General features: G+C 39.1%; 1 pseudogene; it reads right to left on the bottom strand.

Moving 5' to 3' along the window:
• Positions 1–4,990, bottom strand: part of LOC107697345 (max-binding protein MNT-like) — a 19,342-nt pseudogene extending 14,352 nt beyond the window's left edge.
• Between the last annotated feature and the right edge of the window lie 1,299 nt (positions 4,991–6,289).

The following is a 6,289-nucleotide window of genomic DNA, read 5'->3' as shown; positions in this document are numbered from 1 at the left end:
GGTGTGGCTCGAGCAGCATGTCGTCGACCCAGGTCACATGGTTAATTTGGACAGACTGGATAACAGGGGTGGAGAGCTTCTGCTCAGCCTCACGGGACAGCAGGGCCTTCTCTCGCCGCTCCTCCTCCTCTGTAGAAAATAAAAAGATCTAAATTATTGTTATGAAATGAAGGCTAAAACTTGGATATACTATTTGAGAATAATACACTGTATCTCGAATTATGTAAACTTTGGGATGTTGTATAAAAATGCTGTATGGAAACACCAAAATGTGAATACATATTCCAAAATGTGCAAGAAAAAAAGGATACATTTGACTGCAGTGGACACGTATTTAATTCTGCATAAACTACTGGAAACACATTTACAGAATAAATTCCCAGATGATCACTAAAAAAATGGTATGTGAAAAAAATGTATTCACTCATGACTGGATGCTTTTACCCCTTAGAACTGTCTGAAGATTGTGCAAACAAAAATTCTCTGACATTCTAAACCACAATTCATTTATTACATTTAATAAAAAGCCTACAGCTTCTGTTTCCATTTATATTTTGCAGTTTCCTAACACATGGGATGGAAACGCTGCTTGATCCGCAAATAGTTTTGCGGTATTCTCATTTGTTGCATAAATTAAATTTGCAGCTTGAATGGAAACAGTTATTATCTTTTTTTTTTACTCTCACTTGAGATTCTAATTACAAAGAGACCGAATCACTGCTTGATCCGCACATAGTTTTTGTGGTATTCTGATTTCTTGCATAAATTTAATTTGCAGCTTTAATGGAAACACTGTTATTTATTTTCTTGACTCTCACTGGAGATTCTGACTTCTTGCCTAAATTCACAGCTTGAATGGAAACAGTTAAGGCTTTATATACTTAAAGCAAAATCAAAGAACAAACTGGTGTGACGTCATTTTGAACAAAATCAAGCAAAAACTAAATTAGTTTAGAGTTGTCAGAAGTTCGAAATAGCTTGCCAAAGCAAACTTGATTAACTTTATTCACCAGGCTTATTAGTAATTATTAGCCAATTTCAGCTTTTTCCAATTACCAAAAAGCCTTTGTGTCAGTTCAAAAATATACGACACCCATGCTAATATATCAAAAGCTATTTCAAATTTTTAGTGATTTGAGTAAATATATTTTATGAAATACTTCTACACAAAATTGCTGAAATGAAAGAAAATCACTGTTATTTATTTTCTTGACTCTCACTGGAGATTCTGACTTCTTGCCTAAATTCACAGCTTGAATGGAAACAGTTAAGGCTTTATATACTTAAAGCAAAATCAAAGAACAAACTGGTGTGACGTCATTTTGAACAAAATCAAGCAAAAACTAAATTAGTTTAGAGTTGTCAGAAGTTCGAAATAGCTTGCCAAAGCAAACTTTATTAACTTTATTCACCAGGCTTATTAGTAATTATTAGCCAATTTCAGCTTTTTCCAATTACCAAAAAGCCTTTGTCAGTTCAAAAATATACGACACCCATGCTAATATATCAAAAGCTATTTCAAATTTTGAGTGAGTTGAGTAAATATATTGTATGAAATACTTCTACACAAAATTGCTGAAATGAAAGAAAATCTAATCTGATGTGATCAAATGTATCGTGTCACAAACCCTGGTGTGGGCCATTGAAAAAAAAAACAATTACTTTTGTCCTTAAGAATGTAACAGACTGCTTTTCTGCAATACTGTCATAATAAAAACAAAATGTTTTTCTCCGGGTCTCGTCTTGCAGTCATTAATTTTCCTCAGACTGAAATATATTTTATGAAATTCACATTCATGTTTCTCTGATGTGGTTGCCTGATTCATTAATAGCCTGCACAAATATGCACAAATTTCAAAGGGCGATTAACCATTTATTATCCAGATATATGGCATAGCTCTGTGTAAAAAAATACATTTGTGAAAGAAGAGCTAACTAAACTATAGCTATAACTAATGAATATCAGCAGCAATACTACAGATTAATACCAATTTATAGATCAGTAATGGAACTAATTAGTGCTTGTCTAGGCTCTGACTAAGAAGCGCTCATGGCTGTGAAGTGTAAATTATTAATGAGAAGCTGCAGAGTAACAGAGTAATTTAATACATCAAGATAGTGTGTGAAATTCATATAACAGGGCTCAAAACCTGCGGTGTAGCTATAGATTTCAATTTAAAAAAGAAAAGCCAGTGTAGGGAGCAGTAAATCATGACTCCATGTCCAAATTAGGATGGGGTGTGAGCTAGCTGTCCTGGATGGTCTGTCTCTTTAAGAGAGAAGCCCCAGTAAGAGTCTTGCCTAGTCTCCAGCTCTTCACTGACGTCACACAGAAGTCTGCATGAAAAGCCAAGAGCTGGCGTGGGGAATCTGAGACCGTGCCGTACCATCTATAGGCTAAAATGCCCCCACCATTCGACGATTTCCATGATTGATGGACAGACCTATTGTTTAGCCCGTCGAGCCATATTCAGTTCCATCTGAGTTGTGACTTCAGATCAATGTTTGAATTTTAATACAAGGGGGGAGGAGGAATTTTGGCTGCTGTCCAAAGTGTCTTTGAGGCAAAACTGTCATTCCTGTGCAGGAGAAGCTGCATCTTGCGAATGCGAGTACGCCGCAGACAAAGGGGTGACCTGATGCAAAGCGTTCCTGCACAGTTCAAACCACAACATGCGGGAATCTTCCTGCATCAGCAGGAAGAATGATATTGATTGTGAAACACGTTCTCAGAAGCCTTCAAAACGAAAGAATGCGGAGATCAATATGTTCAGTCCTTGCATATTTCTCCATTACATAACAGAAGATAAATACAAACCGAAATGCCGTTTCTCTTGACATTTACATGCGTACAAAGAAATGAATAGCATGTTAGGAATGGAATCACAAACACTAATGTGTCATCGTGCAAACATAACACAGCCAGGCTAATAAGTTCTGAACAGCTCATGAGAGCGCCATCAATTGCTCTCTGTAAATAAGCATGTATAGCTCTTAAGACTTCACTTAGGACACAGATAGGATATACTATGGTGGTCCGTAGGTTTTAAGAGTGTGCATTATGAACATGGCACTGTGTAAAAGGGACAAAGGAAACTTCTAAAGGAACCTTCCAAAATTACATTCCATTTTCAAAGGCTAATGTGGAAATCACGACCAAATATTCTGAAACAAACTAGACCAGAACAGCGCAAAGAGGCTTTGTATCAATTGCAATGAACTGTACTTGCATAAAAATCATTGACAATAATTCATTTTTAACAATAAAATCAAATGCAAACATGACATTTCATTTAACAACAAACTAACCCATTTATGACTGTGTGGGTCTGGACAACTAGTTAAGAACCTTTCACGTCTTCATTAACACTCAATATGAATTTATTTCAGACACTAGTTCAAATACAAAGTTCACAGAGCTCAGACAGTAAGTGAAAGCGTAACCAGGTTTGATGGTATAAAAACTGAAAGGAAATTCTCTTTGTTGTTATGCAATCTCATGAGAATATCATTCTCATCCCCTTTAACATAAAGCCTCAGAGTTTTTAATACAGCACATTTGAGCTTACATGTAATTTTATTGATCTAGTACAAGGTCAAGGATTGTGTAAGTGTATGCAAAGTTTGCATATTTGAATAGAGCCTTTAAAGAGAAAGACCTTGCAGAGATGTTCAAAAATATGCCAACTGCACTTATTGTTCTACAGCCTTTTTAACTGTATGCCAAAAAATTAAACAGTCTCCAAAAGAGTAAATCAGTATGTCAAGCTTTTACTTGGACATGCATGAAAAATGCACATTATATAACTTCTGCATTGAGGGAGGGTGGCGTTGCCCTATTTTCTCCCCAGTTGTGACCTGGGAGAAAGGGAGAGGGAGTGGGGAGTTGGTGTCTGGCGCGCACGTGTTTGAAGAGGGCGGGCTTTCAGCACGCGGTATTTGCTGTGGGTGTGGCTTTACTGACACGTCACCTCGAGAATGAAACAAAAAGCCCCCCCCAGCTCTGTTTAAAGCGAAAAATAAAACGCCAATAAAACCTTACATTGTCTGTTTTATGGAATTTATGGAAAACAAACAAAAAGAGGTTAAGCAGCTAATAACGAAGAAGTGTGATGGGAAAAGTAGCCTGCTCTTGAAAGTCATAAGTGAGATAACCAGTCGGCAATGTCATAATGTAAAAAAAAAAACAAAAACATTGCCACCGCCCAACGGATAGGAAACACGACGTTCTCTACTTTGAGCTAACCTGCTTATAAATTAATTGGTGGGTAAAATTGGTTTTTCAAATTTTAAGAATTCTACCCAGCCAATATAAATGCAAAAACGTGTAACTTAATGTGTCTGACAAAAATACGACGCGCCATATACTAGGATCTGTCGGGGTAAATGTACCCACCCACCGCTGCGCTACTGAGCGAGTATAGTAGCACACTAAATATAGCATGGATTTAACCCGGAAACCGAGTGAGCGAAATATGCCCTAGTCACGAAGACTGCACCCTACAAACAGTGCAAACCCTTGGACATTACCACTGAGACAAAGAGCTCTTGTTCGCAATGCTTATAATAAAAAGCTGATTTGCAGTTTTTTTTTTATTTTGAAAGAAAATATAACTGTTATTTATCTTGAAGTGTGCCGGTATGAAAATACAATTTGCTGGGTAAAATCCCAAATCAGTTCATACATATCTAATTTATCCTGTAGATCTGTGCAATCACCCAGTCCCCCCCGCCCCGCCTTACCACGTGTAATCTGTTGTTGCTGGGCTTGCCACTCCAAATACCTGGCCGCTTCCAATAGAGTATCGATACTCATTTTGAACACCGATACAATACGTTCCCGTTAAAAATGTATGCAAGCCCCCGATACAGATATATGTGGTGGGTTAAATCACAGTATAATCCACTGGCTTCCAAAGACAGTCATAAGACATCCAGGGCGCTCCCGAAATTCATCAGAAACACATTACTTCACTGGCAACAAGATGGCGATTGGAGTAACAGAAAATACAAGTCGAAAGGCATACCGTTCAAGGTCCGCCCTCGCCAGAGCTACTCCTCCCTCATACTACCAGTGATTAAAAAGTAGGGCAGAACAGGCTGTCACGCTAAGCGGTAGGATCGGAAATCTATACCGAACGTAATCTCACAAATGAGATCGAAATGTATATATAAAGGATCAAGACTTCAGGGAGAGATTTATATGGCACGACAGACGCTGTTTAAATGTGTTTCCGGTCGCTTATTAGAGCATAAAATAAGGAAATAATGTGAAACGTCTACGGAGTCCATGTTCCGGGTTTTCGCGGTAGCCCTACCCTGCAGTACATTAGCACATGATTAAAACATGTCGATGAGAGGGAACCAATGGGCGTGGAGAACAACAAGGCATGGTGTCTGTCCACATGGGCAGCCGCTAAAGGCTGAGCGCGGTGCATTTGCATGGCGAGACCACGTATGGCAAGCCGTTTTACATTTATTCCTCTTACTCTATTTTTGTTGCTAGGACTTGTTAAAATTGATAGAAAGTAAAACTAGTATTTTAAATTTCACTAGTGACTACTCCTTTGCTAGCAGTCACTATCTCAATGGTAACAAAATGCAGTTTGTGACATTTAATTCTATGAGGATGTGCTTCAGATATCAACCGTTCACTTCTGACTAGTATGTAGTTCAGTTGTTATGTATTCCAATTTTATTCCATGGGCTGTCTGAATACTGGATTCTGATTGGCTGGCAGGTATGCAGTAAAACCGTTTAATGGTAGTTCCAAGTAGAGGTCTACACGGGTCAAAAACACGGAACCGACCCGGACCCGTCTATTATTTTGAAAGTTGGACCCGGGCCCGTGCAGAACTGAGAAATGTCAAAAATGTACTACCCGGAACCGATGCGGACAGTCAATTATTTGAAAGATGGATCCGAACCCGGCCGGGAAGACACAGACCCAACTGGACCCGATCGGCACATGTTCCACAGCAAATTGCTGACTGACTCTGATAACGGCCGGGTGTTCTCCGAGTCCGATCGACTCTGGTATTACACACAATGTTAAACAGACCCGGGACCTGAAGTAATAGATTGAATAGATTGTGACCCGACCCGGACCCGGCTGACCATTTAAAATATAGCCCCGAACCCGTACGGATCCCAGGTCGGGTCCCCGGGTCTCGGCTCCTCCGTGTAGACCTCTAGTTCCAAGTCAGTTTAATCACCGTTCTATATTAATGCGCTGCTTTAATTGATGTACACTAACCAACATGCATCACACACACACACACACAGAGAG

Source organism: Sinocyclocheilus anshuiensis, unplaced genomic scaffold (genome assembly GCF_001515605.1).
Source record: "Sinocyclocheilus anshuiensis isolate Anshui unplaced genomic scaffold, SAMN03320099.WGS_v1.1 scaffold1095, whole genome shotgun sequence".
NCBI lineage: Eukaryota > Metazoa > Chordata > Actinopteri > Cypriniformes > Cyprinidae > Sinocyclocheilus > Sinocyclocheilus anshuiensis.
The sequence above is the reverse complement of the archived record's forward strand: the minus strand, read 5'-3'. Positions and strand labels throughout refer to the sequence as shown.